Source organism: Pristiophorus japonicus, chromosome 1, assembly GCF_044704955.1.
Source record: "Pristiophorus japonicus isolate sPriJap1 chromosome 1, sPriJap1.hap1, whole genome shotgun sequence".
NCBI lineage: Eukaryota > Metazoa > Chordata > Chondrichthyes > Pristiophoridae > Pristiophorus > Pristiophorus japonicus.
The window spans coordinates 52,626,201-52,651,819 of record NC_091977.1 but is presented as its reverse complement, the minus strand read 5'-3'; the positions used below and the strand labels follow the sequence as shown (position 1 = coordinate 52,651,819).

Sequence of the window (25,619 nt, the reverse complement as noted above, 5' to 3'; positions counted from 1 at the left end):
CAAAAGTATAGATTGCAGAGAATAGACTTGCAAATGACAGCAAAATACGCAGCACAATAGGCCAACTGTGGAGAATCTGGAGCTTGTCGCAATCAGCAGAACTTTTATCAACACTTTTAGTAGTTGGCTTGCCACACAGCATCAAAGGAAAATGTACAATTATTAATAAACTAGGAATCCGTACGAGATTTGTGGATTATTTTGGCTTTTCTCGCGCACAAATTTTTCAATTAAAGTTTTTCCGGGTTGAGTTTTTACAGGCAACAGGACAAAAAGGCCTAAATCAAACACCAAAGTCAGATGAGGTACATTTGCAACTTTCTGACATACAGGTCATGCCAGGTTCAGGCTTGAAAGCACACGGTAGGCCTGGAAGCTGTCGGCAGAGGGCACAACTGGAAACTGTCGGGCTAAAGATAATGTGCCAGCTGTTGAGATAAAGAAAGAATGCAATCCGTCAGAACAACAAGGGTCTGCAAGCTATCAGGATAATTCAAAGAATGTCTGAAAGCTGATGCCTACCAGGTATCAGTGTGACTTTCTCACTAACTGAACAGGCAGCAGAGAGTATCTTGATCTGTGTTAGTGATGGTGGTTAAAAAGACATCGGCACCAGGCTTTCGATGTTCCCCACTGTGATTCGAAGCTGAAACTACACATCGGAAAAGGGATGTCGAGCCTTTAAGGAAGTGACTAAAAGCTCCTGTTAACTTTTCTTTCCTCCACTGCTCTCATCCCCATTGTGATAGTTACTTTCATCGCCCTTGACAGCTTTCATAGGTACATAGGAACAAGAGTAGGCCATTCAGCCCATCGAGCCTGCTCAATTAGATCATTAACTCCATCTTGGTTCCGCATTGGTTCTGTAACCCCTGCCTAACAAAAACCTAGCAATCTCAATTTTGAAATTTTCAACTGACCGAGCCTCAAAAGCTTTTTGGGGGAAAAGAGTTCCAGATTTCCACTGCCCTTTATGTGAATAAATACTTCCTCACATCACCCCTGAAGTGCCTTTCAATAGACACAGCTGGTAACATTCTCCTCAGTGTATGTGTGTGTGTGTCTCTCTCACTCTCTCTCTCTAGACGCCGCCCAAGGTGTTCACAGCAGGACCGGACTCCAGGCTTCTTTCTCTCTGAAAGGGTACATCCTAGGTGGCCTATCTGCCCAAGTTAGCATACAGGTACAGCAGGCGATGAAGAAGGCAAATGGTATGTTGGCCTTCATAGCTAGGGGATTTGAGTATAGGAGCAGGGAGGTCTTACTGCAGCTGTACAGGGCCTTGGTGAGGCCTCACCTGGAATATTGTGTTCAGTTTTGGTCTCCTAATCTGAGGAAGGACGTTCTTGCTATTCCAGGAGTGCAGCGAAGGTTCACCAGACTGATTCCCGGGATGGCAGGACTGACATACGAGGAGAGACTGGGTCGACTGGGCCTGCATTCACTGGAGTTTAGAAGGATGAGAGAGGATCTCATAGAAACATATAAAATTCTGATGGGACTGGACAGGTTAGATGCAGGAAGAATGTTCCCGATGTTGGGGAAGTCCAGAACTAGGGGACATAATCGAAGGATAAGGGGTAGGCCATTTAGGACTGAGATGAGGAGAAACTTCTTCACTCAGAGTTGTTAACCTGTGGAATTCTCTACCGCAGAGAGTTGTTGATGCCAGTTCACTGGATATATTCAAGAGGGAGTTAGATATGGCTCTTACGGCTAAGGGGATCAAGGGGAATGGAGAGAAAGCAGGAAAGGCGTACTGAAGGAATGATCAGCCATGATCTTATTGAATGGTGGTGCAGGCTTGAAGGGCCGAATGGCCTACTCCTGCACCTATTTTCTACGTTTCTATGTTTCTATGTCATGCCAGCAGCAGTGGAATGAAGTGACTACCAGAGCACTGGACGGCCGCAAAAGAAAAAACTGCCAACATGGACAACCAGCTCCACCCACTGTGAAACGAAAGCTTCGGTCTGCATTTAATACACTAAAGCTAAGCCCAAAAAGGTCTTTGAAAATATTTTCATTCTGTGGCTACTCCAGAGTTGTTGGCACAGTGACACAAGAGCAACGTGATAATGCAGACCATGACTACAAGGGACTGAACGAACACCGCCTGCAGCCGGAGAACTGTAGGTATCAAATACCAAAAGCGTTTGATGAATTTTTACCAGTGGGTTGCATTCAGAATGTTGGAAGTAATCTATGGAAGTAATCAAGAAATCCCACCTCCAACGGGTCATTCAGTGCTGCAAGTTTAAAGTCAGCACCAGAGTGCTGCCAAAATTAAAATGTTGTTCAAATTCAGTCTTAAATGATTAAAGTATCCTAACAAATTAAATATCTACTCCAGAGTCTCAAATCCCTTGGCACGGTGTAGGAATATTCTCTGAAGTTGTTGAATATATTTAAGCTGGATCGTTGAATATATTTAAAGGTGGAGATAGACAAATCTTTGAGCAATAAGGGAGTCAAGGATTATGGGGAGCAGGCAGGGAAGTGGAGTTGAGGTCAGGATCAGATCAGCCATGATCTTATTGAATGGTGGAGCAGGCTCAAGGGACCAAATGGCCTATTCTTGCTCCTATTTCTTATGTTTTTATATTGGTATCGATATAAAAACAAAAAAATTAAAATTACCTGCAAACAAAATGGCCCTGAAATTGCGGTGTCTGCGAAGTATGCCAATCGTATTCCCTTTGAAATGCCCTGTAAATTCCGGAGTTTGAGCATGTGCTTGCGCAAAATCCAGAACTTGCAATCTGTCATCGTACGCCTTGACAGATCATCCAAACCGACTGAAAACTGAGTATTGCTGGTGCAGGGTTGGGCTATTTGCCCAGCGACTGGCCAGTTTGCATCAGTGTAACGGGATAGCTAAGGCTTAAATAAAACATTTAAAAATCCAAAATTATACCCATACACTTTATTAAGTGAGTTTATGCAAATATTGACCCGAATTACAGTCTTAAATGTTTATTGAGGTTGGTGCAATGAAGGAACTTATGAATAAAATTGCAATTCTGTACATTGTATACTTATTAGATTTGGGGATTCCATTGCATATCATTAGGGGATTCCTATCATGCAATGAAATTCTCCTTCTTCATTGGAGGACCAGACCCACATGATCCCAGGTACGCTTCCGCACCGCCTGCGCCCCTGGGATCCGTGGCGCATTAAGCTACCTTCCGCCTCGAGACTGGAGACCCCAACTCTTTGCAGCCTGGGCGCCAGACGGTAATTTCGTAAATGTTTTGAGGGTTGGAGGCATAGTCCGGAGGTACGTCTCCGATCGCAATTTATTCAGCATTTCATTTTTGGCAGCTTTTCACAATTCCTGACAAAATAAATAGTGCAACCATAACTGCTTAATATATATGTCTAGACATGCATTAAGAATTAAAGTCCTAGCATTCAACAGCAATGTACTAAAGTCTGTTCTGGTGTCTTAACACCCATTGAGAATGCACTAATGATACAAAAGTCTTCACCTAAAGTTGACTACCATGAGAGTGAGCTGCACAGAAACACAAGCCTCTCTGGCAGGGCAATCAAGAAACATCAGTGAAGACATTCATGGAGGTGCCTGTGGACTGGATTGCCATATCCCGTGCCAAAGTATAGTGCGGAATGAGGCTGACTCGGGAGGGGAGGAAAAGGAATATCAGGGGAAGTGCAAGTACAATATAAAGTACAGAGAACAATATTCAATATTTTTATGAATAATGCATTGTTTTTATCTATGAATATGAAAGCCAGAAACAATACATGGTATTGTATATCAAATTGTTTACAGTGACAAGCTATTGTATTTGTTTTATACAGAATTTCCACATACTGCTTCAAATACCACTCTGGGAAGTATGGTCTGTAAATGACTGAAAATATTCCCACCCCTTATTTTGTCTTTGTTAATAACAAAACCTTTACAGTATACCACTTATTTTATTAGAATCTCATTGCTGATTGTGCATAGTTGCAGCAGGAAAAGTGCTTGCCGAGTTTGTCTACATAACAGCCAATGGCATTCAAAGTAATTCACTGTATGGGAAGCGCATTGAGATGTGATAAGATGCTATAGAACTGTGCAGTTTTTATTCTTTCTTTTTATTATTGCTGAAGGTTGCCCAATGTGTCCTGACAGCCAGGGACGTGTTAATCTGAGTGAAATGTTGTAACATTTGTATTACTTTTAGCATGGTCTGGCAGTAAGCATTCAGCTTGCAGCCAACATTAGTCTCCTGTGTGTGGTTACAGATCAGAGCATCTCTTTGAGGCCGAGAACGGAGAAGCTGTAGCCACTATAAGGCAAAAAACAGCATTCATTGAGCGCAAGGGTAATGAATGACCCATAACAGTGGGAACGATAGTTGTCCAAGCCATAAAACTATATAAACCGTGGCTTCATTGACAAGAAAGGTATTTTTGTTAGAAATAAATTTCATGCTGTGTGTGAGCAGGCCATTTGATTCCCCATTCAAGTGTTGATTCTCCAGCTACATACAGACTGGATGTGAGAGAATAGATTAGCACTGTACTCCTAATATACACATGCCCAAAAAAGGAGGCAACTCTGGGAATCGAATTCCACTTTCAAACATTCTTTTCGCTTTAGATACTGAGCCTACCCCTTCTGAGTAAAGAATTGAGGTAAAAAGTTGAGATGAGAATCAGTACCAATGGACGCACACAAGAATCCAGGCCTAGTTCTCAAGACATTCATTTCTGAATGAAAATCAACCTCTGATCAGAGGATCTGATTAAAAGCCAGTGTTTTAAAGATAAAGAGCTAATACACCAGTGTAAACACAAGTACAAACATATGCAGAGGATCCCCTGAGATCCACTTTCAGTGAGCAATGAGGAGAAGTCACTTCTGAACGGTGATTATAGTCCAACTACAGTTTTAAATGGACGTGGCTGATTCTGCATCACAAGATTTATTTATAAAAGGGAAGTTTAGAAAGTTGCGCTGTGATTCATCCCCAAGTACACAGGAATTGAAGCGTGTTGTTTACAGTCTGAGTACTGAATGCAACTTGTTCACAGTCAAGAAGGAATCCTAGGCCTTAAAACCAGTTCAATAAGGCAAAGTCTTTTCTTGATGACCATTTGGACTCAAAGAATGAACAGACGGGATCGAACTGCTCACATCTTGTATCACAGTGTGACTTTTTCTTTTTGGGGAAGGAGGGCCTGGAAAAAGACAATTTTCTATATTTATTTTTACAAGCTCTGGGTTCATAAGGCACTTGTATTGGTATTTCTCCAAGTGGATTGGATCAATGGAAATATGGGAAACTTGCATTTCCTAAATGGTAACTGCGCTGAAGATCTCCAACCGGTGACATTGGTATGGCCATTGATTTTATTTATTTATTTAATTATTTATTTATTTATTTAATCATCTTCCCTGTGTCACTCCAAGTCATCTCGTGTTTTTTTTCCAGAGTCACTGTTCATTTTAAACCACCAACATCACAATACAGTAGCACATTTGTGTCAAACTTAATATTTGAAAAGTTCTTGCCAAAGCACTGCCGTTGAAAATTGCCCTGACGGCTCTGTAGTTTATAACTATTGATTTTGAATCCATTAGTGAAACACTAATAAGCCAAGAAAATCCTGAAATAAAGAAGTTTTATTTTGACAGAATTAGTCAATGAGTTCCACAGGTCCACAGAAATGGTACTTTATTTTTGTGAAGTACAGCTGTCAGAGGTATTGTGTGGAAAAGCATTACTTACAATATGTGGATGGCTTTTTAGGCTAAATCACTATGAAATATTAGGACATTGGATGGCTAAAGCATTTATTGTATTTACTGACCTTTCCACACATGATCACTAATTGTTTGCCGCTGTCAATCCAGTTTTATTTAAGTAAGTGACTGGCTGCATCTGGCTGGCCCTAACGGCAAGTGTGAACATCGTTACCCACTGAACACTGCACCTTCCTTGTTCAACTGCAGATTAACATTCCAAAAGCAGACTCGATAACCAAACCAAGCTCGACAGTTAAGTGTCTGGTCACCATTGCAACCCTAGCCAATTAAAGCGTCCTGCCAAATCAAACGGCAGTAGGAAGATGTGGCAGGCGTCTGTGGCACAGAGTGACTGAATATGGGTTTATGCAGAACTGTTCTCTCACGCTCTCAGTTATGTAGTCAGGGGAGGTTGATGACAACAGGACTGTCAACATTAGAGAAGATTTATGAAAGGGAAATCATGCTTGACAAATCTTCTGGAATTTTTTGAGGATGTAACTAGTAGAGTGGACAAGGGAGAACCAGTGGATGTGGTGTATTTGGACTTTCAAAAGACTTTTGACAAGGTCCCACACAAGAGATTAGTGTTCAAAATTAAAGCACATGGTATTGGGGGTAATGTATTGACATGGATAGAGAACTGGTTGGCAGACAGGAAGCAAAGCGTAGGAATAAATGGGTCCTTTTCAGAATGGCAGGCAGTGACTAGTGGGGTACCGCAAGGTTCAGTGCTGGGACCCCAGCTATTTACAATATACATTAATGATTTAGATGAAGGAATTGAGTGTAATATCTCCAAGTTTGCAGATGACACTAAGCTGGGTGGCAGTGTGAGCTGTGAGGAGGATGCTAAGAGGCTGCAGGGTGACTTGGACAGGTTAGGTGAGTGGGCAAATGCATGGCAGATGCAGTATAATGTAGACAAATGTGAGGTTATCCACTTTGGTGGCACAAACAGGAAGGCAGAATATTTTCTGAATGGTGACAGATTAGGAAAAGGGGAGGTGCAACGTGACCTGGTGTCATGGTACATCAGTCATTGAAAGTAGGCATGCAGGTACAGCAGGCGGTGAAGAAGGCAATTGGCATGTTGGCCTGCATAGCGAGAGGATTTGAGTATAGGAGCAGGGAGGTCTTACTGCAGTTGTACAGGGCCTTGGTGAGGCCACACCTTGAATATTGTGTACAGTTTTGGTCTCATAATCTGAGGAAGGACGTTCTTGCTAATGAGGGAGTGCAGCGAAGGTTCATCAGACGGATTCCCGGGATGACAGGACTGACATATGAAGAAAGACTGGATTGACTAGGCTTATATTTACTAGAATTTAGAAGAATGAGAGTGGATCTCAGAAACATATAAAATTCTGACGGGACTGGACAGGTTAGATGCAGGAAGAATGTTCCCGATGTTGGGGAAGTCCAGAACCAGGGGTCAGAATCTAAGGAAGGGGTAAGCCATTTAGGACCGAGATGAGGAGAAACTTCTTCACTCAGAAAATTGTGAACCTGTGGAATTCTCTACCACAGAAAGTTCTTGAGGCCAGTTTGTTAGATATATTCAAAAGAGAGTTAGATGTGGCCCTTACGACTAAAGGGATCAAGTGGTATGGAGAGAAAGCAGGAATGGGGTACTGAAGTTGCATGATCAGCCATGATCATATTAAATGGTGGTGCAGGCTCGAAGGGCCGAAGGGCCGAATGGCCTACTCCTGCACCTATTTTCTATGTTTCTATGTTAGGAATGAGATTGGAAGTCAAAGAGTGAGATAGATCACAGAATAACAGAATTTACAGCACAGAAACAGGTCATTCGGCCCAACCAGTCTATGATGGCATTTTGCTCCATACACGCCTCCTCCCACTCTATCAGCATAAGCTTCTCTTCATTTCTCCCTCGTGCTTATCTAGCTTCCCTTTAAATGCATCTATACTATTCGCCTCAACTGCTCCTTGTGATAGCAAGTTCCACATTCTAACCACTCTCTGGGTAAAGAGGTTTCTCCCGAATTCCTTATTGGATTTATTAGTAATGATCTTATATGTATGGCTTCTAGTATTGGACTCCCCCAGAAGTGGAAACATCTTCTCTACATTTATCCTATTAAACACCTTCATAATTTTACAGATTTCACTTTTGGTGATTGATTAAAATATACAACTAGATAAGAAAGTCTCACTCTGTATGTTGCTAGTTCTCCGCAGAGGAAAAAACAAGTTTGTGAACCTGTCACCCCTCAACCCGCCCACATTAAATGTGTGCCCCTCCCACAACTACTTGAGCAGCAGACACCTGGGAGCAGGTTAGCTGGCTGCACTCTACTGTCACATCGCATCAACCGGCCTAAAGACAGAGGGAGAAACGGGGGCGGAGGGGGGGGAAATCCATATACCTTGGATACATAGGCCGCGATGTTGCCAACCATGGTGAGTCAGGGGCGGCCAGGGTCTTTAGCGAGGTTCCAGCCCGCTCCTGGTTGCAGCCCGCCCTCTCCAAGTAATTTTACAGTGATGGGGCTTGTTAAGCCCGCCCAGCGAGGATCCTGGTTAACTAAAAGGAAGAGGATCTGATGGCGTCATTTGATGAGGCGTCATCAGCGCTTTACTTAAAAAGGACCATGCCCACATTCATTTTGATAGTTGTACTGTCAGTGTTCTACAGCATCGAGGTGCTGCAAACACTGAAGCACTGCACAGAGGTGCACGGCTGCACCCAGGCTCTCCCATGACTCCCTCCAGATGCTTATGGAGGGAGTCACAGCACGCAGCGAGGTTCTCTTCCTTTCGCATGGGCAGAAGATACCTCCCCAGGACACCAATGCAGCTTGGCTGCACATTGTCCTGGAGGGCACAGCAAGGAGGTTATCAGGAAGACCAGGCTGCAGTGACGCAAACCTTTCAATGATCTCGGTAGATCACAAAATGTTACTGCAAAGCCACACTCAACCTCATCCTGCTGTGCCACTGATCATATCCCCATCATTCTGCCTTCCCTATTCTACCTCTGCATATCCTTACTCACACCAACTTACCTTGCACCTCCACCCATCCCGCTCTCTATCTACATTGCTATTTCCCCATCTCACTAGCCACCTCTCACACTCACCCTCATCCTTGTCCACTCATACCAACTAACAATACACAAGGGTAGGCACTTGGGTCTTTTAGCCAATGTTCACATAAAGTTTCTGTTAATGTGTTGTCAAACATTGACATTTTTATTTTCAACACTTTGCATTCTTGGACAGATTTGTGTGCACCTTTGGAAGTGGCTTAGTGAGTTGTAATGAATGGTGAGACATACGGTACCCCTGCAACGGTGGTGAGTTTGAAAGGAATGGCTTGGGCATTGTAGTGATGCTTTATGGTGCTGGTGTGGGGTGGTGCCAACTTGGCACATCATGTGGCAGCTAAGGTGTACAGCGTCAACTGAAGTAAATTTGGCCATGGTGAGGCCACCCCTGGCCCCTCAGGCAGCAATGTGGTTGGGTACTGATACACTGTACCCTGTGCAGCATCAGTTGATTGCAGAGAAGGTTGATGTTGTTGTTGGTGCTGCTGGTGTGCCTAGTGATGCTGGTGTTGGGGCTGATTGTGGTGGGATTCTGAGGACCAAGGTGAGATTTTTTTCCAAGGGCACCGATGCTGATAGAGTAGATGGCAGCTGAAGTTGAGATGACAGAAGCGATCGGTCAAGAATGAGAGGTTGTCCCAAGGAGGTGACAGTGGAAAGAGAGTTTACTCCATATACTTCCAACCTGCATAAAGCTGAAAAGTGTATTCCATATCCTGAAGGCTCCAGCTTCCAAGATTGGAAGGTGAACAGTTATGAAATGGTAGCTTTAATACCACATTTGCAGCTGTCAACTATTCAGAAGAATGGACACTGATTGAAAACCCGACCTACTTACCTGACATGATCCCCGAGCGCTGTGCACCTCATCAACAAGCTGGAAAAATGTTAAGTACAGGATAAAATTGTCTTTGTTGGCTTTTAGCTAGCATTTAATGATGCAAATTGCCTCCCCCGCTGCTCGGTGATGGGTTTGTTAAGACCCAACACTTGGGAGACTAGCATGGAGGCGGGTTGACAACGGGCTCCCGACCCGCTGTCAATCATTTCCATTTTGACAGCTGACCCACCTCTGCCCTCTCAGCGCCGGTAAAATTCCAGCCATAGTTAGGGGATCAGTAGATGTGCTACACATTGCTTCAGTGTCTCTGGGCATGGCAGTGGAGGGAGAGGTAGGTATAAAGAAAGAAAAAAATATAGACAGGGTTCTAGCTCCTGCTCACTTTGCTGGATTCTACTTTACTGTAATGCTCCAACATTTGAACAAACTGTTGATGCTCACTTCTCTACTGAAGATTAGTCACTTGTTCATGGTATAGGTGGTCTGCTGGCTCTTATTAAGCTGTACCCCAATGCAAGGGAGGGGAGAAGAGTGGGTGGGGGTGGAAACATACTGTCAAATATGAATATGTTTAGTGATGTTTGAGAATAGGATCAGAATATCTGAATAGTAAGAGGTTACGTTGTCCCCTCTGCTCACCTCCTTTATCCAGTCCTCGGCTCCTTCCTCTCTTTAACAGACAATGATGTTCTCTCGCAGGTTCGCGAGTCCGACCATGATAACATTAGTGAGTCAATGGCCTGGGTGGGACAGACAAGAGTTGTGCCGATTACAAAATGCCTCTGGTACATATACACACATTTAAACAAATGAAACGGGAGAACAGGAAAAATGATTTAAAAATAACATTTCAGATCAACTGGTTTGCAATTGATATTCATACCAATGCAGCATCCAGTGAATCTAAGCTATGCCGTTCTTTCAGAGCATACATACAACAATACACAAACACTTGCTTGTCATCTATCTCAGAAACATGCACCAACTGAATAGGATTCTGGGATGGAGCCTGTCTAAAATGTTAACAGCCTTTCATTGCCATGACAACAAGTGTTAAATATATATTAAGTGCCTTCTGTTTCAACAGTGCCAGTCATGGAACCTAATCGGCCAAATAACTAACAAATTACTGGAGTGTCAAACATCTCTTGATAAATGTATCAGGCTTCATGTACTCACCCGGTGCTGGAAAATTCACGATTTGTTGAATAATCCGAGGTAGATCACTAATTTTAGACTGACTACCTATAAAAATGGCCAGTTTAACAACTCAAAAAACCAATGTTAGCAGCTTTGATGAAGAGCTACATCGATACACCCTTTTCCAGAATCAACACTGGCTCAGGTGCAGGTTATAAATTAACTGAAAGCAAAAAAGTGTTTGGGTGAGTGCATCCATTTAAAAAAAGGAGCATTGCATAAATCTATCAAGAACTATATCAGAATTCAAAAAATAAATCCAACTTTGTATCCACTCCTTTGTAAATGTGACCATCAAAAGATTATTTTTCTTTAAAAATGACAATGGGCATCAGCCAGCTCCGGAATACTGCTGTGTAATAGGGGACAGCTGAGCAGATTCTAATCTTATTATCGCGCATGAATGCCCAAAAGGACAAAGGAGGGCCGAGAATTTCAGATTTATCACAGATCCTTTGGGTGTCTATCCCCATCTGTCACTGCACAGCTTGGTGTGAGCAAGACATGTTCACACACTCGCGCTCAGTGCTCCAGGGCCCCACCACAGGGCACATAGAGCAAATGTCAATGTGAGGTGTGGGGGGCAGGGGGAAGGGGAATTATCTGACAGCACAAGGACACACAAAACAGAAGATGTCAATACTCAGTGTAATCCACCCATTGCAGCCTTCGTCACATCAAGGTTTTTCCACGGAGATAAACCAGGGCCTGCATTTTAAATGAAGTAGTGTACTTGTTCATAATTTTTTTTTTAATGTTTTTATTTCGACATTTTCCAACCTATTAATCCACCAGCTTCCACACCCTGTCCAGCTTCTAAAACACTGCAGAAATTATATGCTGCTCTGCTGATAAGCTGTCATTTTTGTTGACACTAAAGTAAGGCCCTGGTTTTACTGAGAGCAGCAGCTGTAAAGTTGTGGGGGGAGTCAAAATCTAGGGGCCACAAAAATAAGATATTGCCATGAATCCAATAAGGAATTCAGGAGAAACTTCTTTACCCAGACAGTGGTTAGAATGTGGAACTCGCTACCACAAGGAATATTTGAGGCGAATAGCATAGACACAAATTTAAGGGGAAACTAGATAAGCACATGAGGGACAAAAGAATCGAAGGATATACTGATAGGGTTAGATGAAGTAAGGTGTGAGGAGGCTCGTGCAGCATAAACAATGGCCAGTTTCTGTGCTGCAAATTCTATGTGAAGTTGTCAATCTAGAGGCTTACACAGAGTGGAGCTACCTTGGCAACGCCAGCAGAGATATCTCATAGCTTGTTCGTCCATGTAAAAGCAAGAAAGACTTGCATTTATATGGTGCCTTTGACGAACTCAAGATATTCCAAAGTGTTTTACAACCAATGAAGTACTTTTGGAGAGAAGTCACTATTGCAATGTAGGAAATGTGGCAGCTAACTACCGCACAGCAAGCTCCAACAAACAGCAATGTGATAATGACCAGATAATCTGCTTTTAGTGATGTTGGTTGAGGGATAAGTATTGGCCGGGACACGGGGAGAACTCCCCCGCTCTTCTTCGAAATAGTGCCGAGCGATCTTTTACGTCCACCTGAGAGAGCAGACTAAGGGGATGCTGCATTGTCAAAGGTGCCGTCTTTCAAATGCTCGGATAGCCGATGCCTCACTGTTTCCCTACACTACAACAGTGACTACACTTCAAAAGTATTTATTTGGTTTAATGTCTCTTCTGAAAGACAGCACCTCCAACAGTGCAACACTTCCTCAGTACTGTCCTGGAGTATCAGCCAAGATTTTTGTGCTCATGTCTCTGGAGTGGGACTTGAACCCACAACCTTTTGACTCAGAGGTGAGACTGCTACCAAGTGAGATACATACATACATAATATATACACACACACACACACACACACACATATATACATACATACATAATTTATATACAGACACACATACACATATATACACAAATATGTACACACATACACGCACATATATATACACACACACATGCATATATATATACACATATATGTACACACATACACATCTACAAAAAAACACAGGTAAAAATGCAAAATAAAACAAACAGCACCAGGGATTGACAACAGGCAGAACAAGATGGATCTCAGCCAATTGAGAACAGCTAAATCTAGTTTCAGAGACGAGATGTGGTACAATTTCAGATCCGGTCATCCAAAAACTCACCACAACACTAGTTTCAAGAAGCACAGTTAAAGCAAAGAGTGGAGCATCTGAAGTACACTCACTACTGATTGACTTCACGCAGTTACAGAAGCAGTTGGAAGAATAGCTTTATTGAAACAAAATGAGAGCTTTAATTTTCCAGAATCTCAGGAAATGTACCAACAGCTGGAAAATGCTGAATTACACATTTCTCCAGAACTCCATAGACAATTCCCCTGCTCTGTGCCAGAAACAGAGACTTCTACTGCACGCCATATGGTGTACTGTACCTGTAAAATTATTTTCAGTGGCACCAGAGGAGCAGTGTAGAAAATATCCTGGAGTGTATTGCAAAGCAGCTGCTTAGAAGATACTCAGAGTACAGCATTTAAAGAGCATGGTATATAGCATTCTAAAGAAAAGCACAGTACTGTACACTGGACATTCTCAAATCTTTTTGGGTGAGGCTGCATGAAGAAGTTCTCATAACCTCTCATACCCACAAATTATGGAGTGAGCATGGATATGAAATTATTTTTATACTAAACAGAGTGGGCATTTTATGATTATGCACTGACTACATTGACGTGATGTCGAAGTAAAACTTTTAATCCTTCTTCTAGCTTGGCTCAGTACTGGCACTCAAGAGTTGGAATGGTGTGTGTTCTAGTCCCACGTCAGAACTTAAAAACATCATCTAAGGGGATGCTGCATTGTCAAAGGTGCCGTCTTTCAAATGCTCGGATAGCCGATGCCTCACTGTTTCCCTACACTACAACAGTGACTACACTTCAAAAGTATTTCTTTGGCTGTAAAGCGCTTTGGGACATCCCAAGTTCATGAAAGATATTGAGGAGATATTGGCCCGGAATTACAGTCAGCACCAGTGGCCCTGAAGTAAGCTTTGCACAAAGATCTCGCGATCTCTGTGTCGAAAAATTCAGGTTTTCCGACATATAATTTAAATCAACGTAATATGGTGGGAATCCCATGGTGCGAGCTGCTGTGGCAACAAGCTATCTAAGCAGCCACTCAAAATGCAGAATTCTCAGACAGCGAACAAAGATGTGGGTAAGCTCATAAAAGTCTAAGGGGGAGAAATTCCAGTAAAACCCACGAGGCGTGAGCCTTTGTGCCAGGCGCAGAAGTCTCGCCTCTTGAGAAATTGGGGTTACCGCCCCCGAAAGGAAGTGGAGCGCAAAATAAAACAATCCACTTCCTTTCTGGGGCGATAGTGGGGTGGAGGCGCCGCGAGCGGGATGCAGCGCTACGCACTGGGCCGCATAGTGTTGCTATGTAGGAGGGGCTCTTCCCGCAATTAAAGGGAAGGCCCCAAGTTGCAAATTCTGCATTAATGAAAAGGTCCTACCTGTACCAACTATCGCGGCATGGACCCCACGTTCAAAGCACCAACGGAATAAAGCACGACTAAATCGGAAGAATTGTTTTTTCTAAAAAGGCCCACACCTCCCCTTTAACTTGCATCCTGCGAGTGGCTGGCCGTCCGGTACGCGCCCCCTGAAGCGGTCGCCATCATCGCCAGCTTCAGGGGGCAATACCCAATTTAGTGCACCGTGAGGTCATCGTCATCGCTGGCGCAGCAGAGCGGGGCGCTACGGGTTACCGCCGCCGCTAAACTATCGGCGAATTTAGCGGGAGTTGTCGGGGCGCAAACGACTTTTTGGCTGCTGTTAGCTACCCCCGGGGGTGCTAACGGAAGGCACAAATGACCCGAATTTCTATGTCTAACTTTTAAAACATGTTCAAGAGAGCAAAACAAAGATTGGGGCTCTCACACAGGGAAAAGACAAACCTGGAATTAAGATGAACAGGCTTTTTTAAAAAAGTTTCTTAAAAATGACAATTTTTATTAAAATGTGATACTGCACAAAATTAAACTTAGTTTTTAGGACTATAACCTTAGTTTAGCAGTCAATACGCTGTTAAAACCCCAGTTACACCTAATCCCTTTGGGTCTAACGTTTGGTGGGGAATTTAACAGCTTAATTACTGCGGAAGAGCCGATGTTTGTGTCAGTTTCCCAGATTTGAAAGATTCCACTGATTGCTGGCTCTAGGGCAGGGGCGGGAGCACAGCACAGCCTGTGGAGCAGCAGTAAAGGGCAGACCATAACTTTAGGATTTCCACGTTAGGCTGCGCATGCGGCAAATCCTGAAGTTGCGGTCAGTTTCAAAGGCAAGATGACAGTGAACACTTCCAGTTCATCATCAGGATCGCAAATTCTGGGTCATTGAGTCAGACAGTACAAGAAAGCTGGATTTTAGCGCATAAAATGACAAAATCACTCAAGATTTTGCATTGATGATTGTAGTTCTCTCACAATGTTGGCCTCAATGACGTGTCCAACCCAGTTCTCCCAATAACCTCATCAGCACCACTAAAAATATAAGGACGTTAATAGATGGTCATCTTGAAACTGCTTGAAATGGTAGCCTACGCAACAGCAGTGACTTAAACTTCAAAAGTAATTGGCGGTGTAGCAGATGCCCTGAGGATTTGAAGAGAGTTATGTAAATGAAGATTTTCCTTTACTACATGTAACTTTTGTCAGCCTACCTTTAGAAGTACATGGATATGGTTATAGGAGAGCAACATGAATGACCCCAGGACTAATGCACCAAATTATGAAGAATGACACACAGAACTATATTTGTTTTCACTGGACAATGGACAATTGAAAGGGGGCACGATCTCAGATTTTTTAAATGCCGTGAAGATAATGTAGGAGTAAGGGAGTTATTTAACTAGAACTGTGAGCAAATAACTAAAGCGCAAGACTACAACATTAGCAAACTTCAGTAAGACTGGAGATTAGAAGACATTTCTTTCCTGGTCCTCCCCAACCCCAGCAGATGTATGCTGGTGTCAGTCAGTTAATTAAAAAAAAAGATGGGTAAATAGCTGGCTAAGAACTGGATTGAAATGATAGATAAGTAAAAGCAGAGATAATTAAACACTCTCTCATAAACAATGGCCTCTAGAGATAGGGATAGATGGCTGTGAGATATTGGGCCCGAATTTGGCCCTCCGTTTTTTTTGGTGCACTTACGTGTGGTGCGCCGACTTCCTACACTCAAAACGGCGTCGAAAAGATATCCCCGTATTCTACCCGCTCTGTCGACTGTCCTTGTGCTTGGCACGGTGTGGCAATTCAATTAGGGGGGCGGAGCTAGGACCGGTAGCTCAACGCATGCGCACTGGAGATTTCACGCATGCGCAGTAGCTCCTCTGCAGCATGGGACCTGATGGCCACCGCCCCCATCCCAGGCCAAGTGGCGTCACGACGCGCGCGGGCGGCTGCACATCATGGAGAGTCCCGCACCTATCCCCGGCTGAGTGGCCTCCCACACCAGCCGGCTGGCCGATTTCCCGGGCTGAGGTAGGACTTGAGTTTTGTTTATTGATGGTTGTGCTTTGTTTAGTGAGGAGAGTTTTGATCCAGGGCAGGGTGGGGGCGGGCAGAAGAGTGTTTTGATCCGGTGGGGGGGGGGGGGGGCGGGAAAGAGAGAGTCAGCAGTCCTCGGAGGAGAAGTCCACCAGTCCCCCGGAGTTGACTCCTGCAGCCTCCGTGTTCTGCGAGCCCAGCCTGCTGTGTGTTGTGTGTGGCCAGTTCCCTGCGCATTCTCTCCCTTCCGGGCCTCCCACCCACCCGCACATATCCCCAGTAGAGTGGCCTCTCGCTGACTTCCCGAGCTGAGTTATGAAAGCAGGACATAAGTTTTATTATTTATTTATTATTTATTATTGATGGGTTTTTATGCTTCTTGAATGTGGTTGTGCAGTTGTTTAGTGCTTTGTAAGGTCCTCTCCACTTCCCTTCCCCGCCCCCATCTCTGGCTACCTGCGCTGATTTCTTAACTCTCCGTAAGGGTTTTCTGTGCGGCCACAAGTGGCTACATACGCTGGCCTAAGTTAGTTTGGAGCAACTATCCTAGCTATCCAAACTGGCTTAAATGGCCAAAACAGGCATGGGTGGCTGGTAACGCCCCCTTTTGAAAAAAAAACGAAACTAAAAAAAATTGTAACTTACTCACTTACACTGGCGCAAATTAAATGTGCAGAATGGGGATTTTTTAAAGAAATTCCAGAAAAATCAAGTTGCTCCAAACAAAACGGAGCAAGTCCTGGGCAAATTTGGACCCATTAGGCCTACAAACAATGCATTTGTATGAAATTCTTTGTCCACTATTTTAATGCAGATGTGAAACCATTTATTTAAGAAAAACTATGTAAAATGTTATTGTCCTCTTCCTGCACCTGGTGAAACTTTCAAGTTTCCAGTTTAATCGTTAACTAGATCATTTATTTGCATGACGAAGATGAGTAATCTACTGGTAATAATGAACTCCAGGCTGAGTGCACATTGGGGGTTTTTAAACCACACAGCCCATTATTCCAAGATTCACCTCTGCCTCATACCAAAATATCCCCTAGCACGGAACACACCTGCACTCTCATTCACTTTTTCCCAATTAAATTCCCTTGAAAGCAACACGAGAACATTATCTGTTTGAGGATTTTGATTGCGCTCATTTTGTGGTTGGAAAAAAAGTCTGCCAAATTATAATAGCCGCAAATATTTTCAGAGCTATTTCTGAGCTGTTCATAATTGGTGCAACACAACATAATTAAAAGCCAGGAATAAAACTATGATGATTAAAAGCAACAGAAGTCAAATGCATTACAGTGCTTAGCTACACACAACCGATGTGCAGGAGCCATGCTATACCGATTGCTGATCAGATACGATGCAATACCAGCCAGTGTTTGGGGCTGTGCAATACTAATACCCCATACAATATAATACCAATATATAGGACATAAAAAATAGGTGCAGGAGTAGGCCATTCGGCCCTTCGAGCCTGCACCGCCATTCAATAAGATCATAGCTGATCGTTCACCTCAGTACCCCTTTCCTGCTTTCTCTCCATACCCCTTGATCCCTTTAGCCATCAGGACCATATCTAACTCTCTCTTGAATATATCCAATCAACTGGCATCAACAACTCAATGCGGTAGGGAATTCCACAAGTTAACAACTCTCTGAGTGAAGCAGTTTCTCCTCATCTCAGTCCTAAATGGCTTACCCCTTATCGTTAGACTATGACCCCTGGTTCTGGACTTCCCCAACATCAGGAACATTCTTCCTGCATCTAACCTGTACAGTCCCGTCAGAATTTTATATGTTTCTATGAGATCCCCTCTCATCCTTCTAAACTCCAAGTAGAGGCCCAGTTGATCCAGTCTCTCCTCATATCAGTCCTGCCATCCCAAGGATCAGTCTAGTGAACCTTCACTGCACTCCTTCAATAGCAAGAACGTCCTTCCTCAGATTAAGAGACCAAAATTGAACACAATATTACAGGTGAGGCCTCACCAAGGCCCTGTACAACTGCAGCAAGACCTCCCTGCTCCTATACTCAAATCCCTTAGCTATGAAGGCCAACATACCGTCTGCTGTATCTGCATGCCAACTTTCAATGACTGATGTACCATGACATCCAGGTCTCGTTGCACCTCCCCTTTTCCTAATCTGCCGCCATTCAGATAATATTCTGCCACCAAAGTGGATAACCTCACATTTATCCACATTATATAGCATCTGCCATGTGTTTGCCCACTCACCTAACCTGTCCAAGTCACCCTGCAGCCTCTTACAGCTCCTCACAGCTCACACTGCCACCTAGCTTAGTGTCATCTGCAAACTTGGAGATATTACACTCAATTCCTTCATCTAAATCATTAATGTATATTGTAAATAGCTGGGGTCCCAGCACTGAACCCTGCGGCACCCCACTAGTCACTGTCTGCCATTCTGAAAAGGACCCGTTTATCTCGAGACTCTGCTTCCTGTCTGCCAACCAGTTCTCTATCCACGCCAGCACATTACCCCCAATACCATGTGCTTTAATTTTGCACACCAATCTCTTGTGTGGGACCTTGTCAAAAGCCTTTTGAAAGTCCAAATACACTACATCCACTAGTTCTCCCTTGTCCACTCTACCAGTTACATCCTCAAAAAATTCTAGAAGATTTGTCAAGCATGATTTCTCTTTCATAAATCCGTGCTGACTTGGACCGATCCTGCCACTGCTTTCTAAATGCGCTGCTATTTCATCTTTAATAATTGATTCCAACATTTTCCCCACCACCGATGTCGGGCTAACCAATCTAAAATTACTCGTTTTCTCTCCCTCCTTTTTTTAAAAGTGGTGTTACATTAGCTACCGTCCAGTCCATAGGAACTAATCCAGAGTCGATAGACTGTTGAAAAATGATCACCAATGCATCCACTATTTTTAGGGCCACTTCCTTAAGTGCTCTGGGATGCAGACTATCAGGCCCCAGGGATTTATCGGCCTTCAATCCCATCAATTTCCCTAACACAATTTCCTGCTTAATAAGGATTTCCTTCAGTTCCTCCTTCTCAATAGACCCTTGATCCCCTAGTATTTCCGGAAGGTTATTTGTGTCTTTGTTCGTGAAGACAGAACCAAAGTATTTGTTCAACTGGTCTGCCATTTCTTTGTTCCCATTATAAATTCACCTGAATCTGACTGCAAGGGACCTACGTTTGTCTTCACTAATCTTTTTCTCTTCACATATCTATAGAAGCTTTTGCAGTGAGTTTTTATGTTCCCAGCAAGCTTACTCTCATACGCTATTTTCCGCCTCCTAATTAAACCCTTTGTCCTCTTCTGCTGAATTATAAAATTCTCCCAGTCCTCAGGTTTGCTGCTTTTTCTGGCCAATTTATATGCCTCTTCCTAGGATTTAACACTATCCCTAATTTCCCTTGTTAGCCACGTTTGAGCCACCTTCCCAGTTTGATTTTTACTCCAGACAGGGATGTGCAATTGCTGAAGTTCATCCATGTGATCTTTAAAGTCTGCCATTGCCTATTCACCGTCAACCCTTTGAGTATCACTCGCCAGTCTATTTGAGCCAATTCACGTCGCATACCATTGAAGTTACCTTTCCTTAAGTTCAGGACCCTAATCTCTGAATTAACTGTGTCACTCTCCATCTTAATAAAGAATTCTACCATATGATGGTCACTCTTCGCAAAGGGGACTCGCACAAGATTGCTAATTAGTCCTTTCTCATTACACATCACCCAGTCTAAAATGGCCAGCCCTCTAGTTGGTTCCTCGACATATTGGTCTAGAAAACCATCCCTAAATACACTCCAGGAAATCCTCCTCCACCGCATTGCTACCAGTTTAGTTAGCCCGACCTATATGAAGATTAAAGTCGCCCATGACAACTGCTGTACCTTTATTGCACGCATCCCTAATTTCTTGTTTGATGCTGTCCCCAACCTCACTACTACTGTTTGGTGGTCTATACACAACTCCCACTAGCGTTTTCTGCCCTTTGGTATTCCATAGCTCCACCCATACCAATTCCACATCATCCAAGCTAACGTCCTTCCTTACTATTGCGTTAATTTCCTGATCATCGACCTCAACTCCACTTTCCCGCCCGATCTCGACATCCCTTAATTCCCTTAGAGTCCAAAAATCTATCTCAGCCTTGAATATATTCATCCGCAACCCTCTGGGGCAGAGAATTCCAAAGATTCACAACCCTCTGAGTGAAGAAATACCTGCTCATCTCGGTCTTAAATGGTCGACCCCTTATCCTGAGACTGTGCCCCCTAATTCTACACTCCAGCCGGGGAAACAACCTTTCAGCATCTACCCTATTAATCCCCTTCAGAATCTTGTATGTTTCAATGAGATCATTCTACACAATCTCTCACCATAAGACAGCCTTCTCATCCCAGGAATCAATCTAATGAACCTTCCTTACACTGCCTCTAGGCAAGTATATCTTTCCTGAGATAAGGAGACCAAAACTGTGCACAGTACTCCAGGTGTGGTCTCACCAAGGTCCTGTACAATTGTAGCAAGACTTCCTTACTCTTATTCTCCAACCATCTTGCAATAAAGGACATTTGCTTGGTTGATGTGGAATCGGTATGGGTGGAGCTACGGAATACCAAAGGGCAGAAAACATTGGTGGGAGTTGTGTACAGGCCACCAAATAGTAGTCGTCAGGTTTGGGACAGCATCAAACAAGAAATAAGGGATGTGTGCAATAAAGGTACAGCAATAAACATGGGCGACTTTAATCTACATATTGATTGGGCTAACCTAACTGGTAGCAATGCGGTGGAAGAGGATTTCCTGGAGTGTATTAGGGATGGTTTTCTAGACCAATATGTCGAGGAACCAACCAGAGAGCTGGCCATCCTAGACTGGGTGATGGGTGTAATGAGAAGGGACTAATTAGCAATCTTGTTGTGCGAGGCCCCTTGGGGAAGAGTGACCATAATATGGTAGAATTCCTTATTAAGATGGAAAGTGACAAAGTTAATTCAGAAACTAGGGTCCTGAACTTAAGGAAAGGTAACTTTGATGGTATGAGGCGTGAATTGGCTAGATTAGACTGGCAAATGATACTTAAAGGATTGATGGTGGATAGGCAATGGCAAACCTTTAAAGAGCATATGGATGAACTTCAGCATTTGTACATCCCTGTCTGGAGTAAAAATAAAACGGGGAAGGTGGCTCAACTGTGGCTAACAAAGGAAATTAAGGATAGTGTTAAATCCAAGGAAGAGGCATACAAATTAGCTAGAAAGAGAAGCAAACCGGAGGACTGGGAGAATTTTAGAGTTCAGCAGAGGAAGACAAAAGGTTTAATTAAGAGGGTGGAAATAGAGTATGAGAGGAAGCTTGCCGGAAACACAAAAAATGACTGCAAAAGCTTCTATAGATATGTGAAGAGAAAAAGATTAGTGAAGACAAACGTAGGTCTCTTGCAGTCGAATTTATAATGGAGAAAAAAGAAATGGCAGACCAATTGAACACGTACTTTGGTTCTGTCTTCACAAAGGAAGACACAAATAACCTTCCGAATGTACTCAGGGACCGAGGCTCTAGGGAGAAGGTGGAACTGAAGGATATCTTTATTAGGCGGGGAATTGTGTTAGGGAAATTGACGGGATTGTAGGCCGATAAATCCCCAGGACCTGATAGTCTACATCCCAGAGTACTTAAGGAAGTGGCCCTAGAAATAGTGGATGCATTGGTGATAATTTTACAACAGTCTGTCGACTCTGGATCAGTTCCTATGGACTGGAGGATTGCTAATGTAACACCACTTTTTAAAAAAGGAGGGAGAGAGAAAACGGGTAATTATCGACTGGTTAGCCTGACATCGGTGGTGGGGAAAATGTTGGAATCAATCATTAAGGATGAAATAGCAGTGCATTTGGAGAGAAGTGACAGGATTGGTCCAAGTCAGCATGGATTTATGAAAGGGAAATCATGCTTGAGAAATCCTCTGGAATTTTTTGACGATGTAACTAGTAGAGTGGACAAGGGAGAACCAGTGGATGTGGTGTATTTGGACTTTCAAAAGGCTTTTGACAAGGGCCCACACAGGAGATTGGTGTGCAAAATCAAAGCACATGGTATTGGGGGTAATGTACTGACGTGGATAGAGAATTGGTTGGCAGACAAGAAGCAGAGAGTCGGGATTAACGGGTCCTTTTCAGAATAGCAGGCAGTGACTAGTGGAGTGCCGCAGGGCTCAGTGCTGGGACCCCAGCTCTTTACAATATATATTAATGATTTAGATGATGGAATTGTGTGTAATATCTCCAAGTTTGCAGATGACACTAAACTTGGTGGCGGTGTGAGCTGTGAGGAGGACACTAAGAGGCTGCATGGTGACTTGGACAGGTTAGGCGAGTGGACAAATACATGGCAGATGCAGTATAATGTGGATAAATGTGATGTTATCCACTTTGGGGGCAAAAACACGAAGGCAGAATATTATCTGAATGGCGGCAGATTAGGAAAAGGGGAGGTGCAGCGAGACCTGGATGTCATGCTTCATCAGTCATTGAAAGTTGGCATGCAGGTACAGCAGGCGGTGAAGAAGGCAAATGGTATGTTGGCCTTCATAGCAAGGGGATTTGAGTATAGGACCAGGGAAGTCTTGCTGCAGTTGTACAGGGCCTTGGTGAGACCCCACCTGGAATATTGTGTTCAGTTTTGGTCTCCTAATCGGAGGAAGGACGTTCTTGCTATTGAGGGAGTGCAGCGAAGGTTCACCAGACTGATTCCAGCGATGGCTGGACTGGCATATGAGGAGAGACTGGATCAACTTGGCCTTTATACACTGGAGTTTAGAAGGATAAGAGGGGATCTCATAGAAACATATAAGATTCTGACTGGACTGGGCAGGCTAGATGCGGGAAGAATGTTCCCGATGTTGGGGAAGTCCAGAACCAGGGGACACAGTCTTAGGATAAGGGATAAGCCATTTAGGACTGAGATGAGGAGAAATTTCTTCACTCAGAGAGTTGTTAGCCTGTGGAATTCCTTGCCGCAGAGAGTTGTTGATGCCAGTTGATTGGATATATTTAAGAGGGAGTTAGATATGGCCCTTACGGCTAAAGGGATCAAGGGGTATGGAGAGAAAGCAGGAAAGGGGTACTGAGGTGAATGATCAGCCATGATCTTATTGAATGGTGGTGCAGGCTCGAAGGGCCGAATGGCCTACTCCTGCACCTATTTTCTATGTTTCTATGTCTCTATGCCATTTGCCTTCCTTTTTGCTTGCTGTACCTGTATGCGAGCTTTGAGTTTCTTCCACGAGGACACTCAAATCTCTCTGAACAGCAACATTTAAAAGTTGCTCACCATTTAAAAAATATTCTGTTTTTCTTTTCTTCCTACCAAAGTGAATAACCTCACATTTCCCTATATACTCTATCTGCCAACTTACTGCCCACTCACTTAGTCTATTTATATCCCTTTGCAGACTCTCTGTCCTCCTCACAGCTTACTGTCCCACCTAGCTTTGTATCATCAGAAAACTTGGATACATTACACTTGGTCCCTTCATCTAGGTCATTAATATAGACTGTTAATAGCTGAGGCCCTAGCACTGATCCTTGTGGCACCCCGCTAGTTACAGCCTGCCAATCTTAAAAAGACACGTGTATCCCTACTCTGTTTTCTGTCCGTTAACCAATCCTCTATCCATGCTAATACATTACCACCAATCCCATGGGCCCTCATCTTGTGTAATAACCCTTTATGTGTCACCTTATCGAATTCCTTTTGGAAATCCAAATATATTACATCCACTGGTTCCCCTTTATCTACACTGCTAGTTACAGCCTCAAAAAATTAATAAATTTGTCAAACATGATTTCCCTTTCATAAAACCATGTTGACTCTGCCTAATCTTGTTATGATTTTCTAAGTGCCCTGATACCACTTCCTTAACAATGGATTCCAGTATTTTCCCAACGACTGATGTCAGGCTAACTGGCCTGTTGTTTCTCTGTCCCTCCTTTCTTGAATAGCGGTGTTACATTTGCTGCCTTCCAATCCACTGGGGCAGATCTAGAATCTAGGGAATTTTGGAAGATCAAAACCAATGCATCCACTATCTCTGCAGCCATCTCTTTTAGAATTCCAGGATGTAGGTTGTCAGGTCCAGGGGATTAGTCGGCTTTTAGTCCCATTAGTTTCTCTAGTACTTTTCCTCTAATTATATTGATTACATTAAGTTCCTCACCCTCATTCGATCCTTGGTTCCCCACCATTTAAGTATGCTTTTTGTGTCCTCTACTGTGAAGACAGATGCAAGATATTTGTTAAATGTTTCCGCCTTTTCCTTATTCTCCATAATAATTTCTCCTGTCTCACCCTCTAAGGGACCAACGTTTACTTTTGCTACTCTCTTGCTTTTTTACATACTTGCAGAAGCTCTCACAATAGGTTTTTATATTTCTTGCTAGTTTTTTCTCATTCTAAATTTCCCTTTTTATCCATTTTTTGGACAACCTTTGCTGGTTTCTGAAACTCTCCCAATCCTCAGGCTTACTACTATTCTTTGCAACATTATAAGCATCTTCTTTTAATCTAATGCTATCCTTAACTTCTTTAGTTAGCCACAGATGGTTCATTTTTCCCTTGGAGTTTATGTTTCTCAATGGAATGTATGTTTGTTGAGAATTACGAAAAATTTATTTAAAGGCTAGCCACTGCTTATCTACTGCATACATTGTAATCTATTTTTCCAATCTACCTTAGCCAACTCGCTCTTCATACCTATGTAATTGCCATTACTTAAGGTTAAGGGACTGAAATTGCCCCTCTCAGAAAGGCAAGTTAGTGTCTCTGGGAGGTGCTAAAGGGTTTTCATCCGGGCACGGCAGCGAGAGCGCACCCCCCCCAGGCGGAATTGACCGACAAACACCCCGGCAAAAAGTGGTTTGTGCTGCGCTCCACGATTAACGCACCAGTGCGTCGTCGTCGTGTGCGTTGATCCCTTTGCACCCCTCGGGGGAAATTACCCTACAGATGTGAGGTCGGCGTAGGATGATGCCATCCACAGTGGCGCCATGGCCACCCTTAAATGGGAGGTGGTAACACTGTGGCCGCCATCTTCTTTCTGTTGGCCAACTTTTCAGTCGGCCTGACAATGGCGGCCGCTGGTGTGGCTGGGCCACCAACATGCA

At 43.5% G+C, this 25,619-nt stretch overlaps 1 long non-coding RNA gene across 2 annotated transcripts in view; it reads right to left on the bottom strand.

The window, feature by feature from the left end:
* The window catches only part of LOC139263745 (uncharacterized), a 46,539-nt gene continuing 20,920 nt past the window's right edge, over nt 1-25,619 (bottom strand). Inside the window, exons 3-6 of one of the 2 annotated variants that reach the window (XR_011593197.1) lie at nt 10,321-10,421; nt 3,189-3,340; nt 523-652; nt 1-428 (exon numbers count right to left, since the gene is read on the bottom strand). This is a non-coding gene — a long non-coding RNA (uncharacterized lncRNA). Of the gene's footprint in view, nt 429-522; nt 653-3,140; nt 3,341-10,320; nt 10,422-25,619 lie in introns of those variants that run through there. The other variant, XR_011593196.1, reaches the window with a different exon arrangement.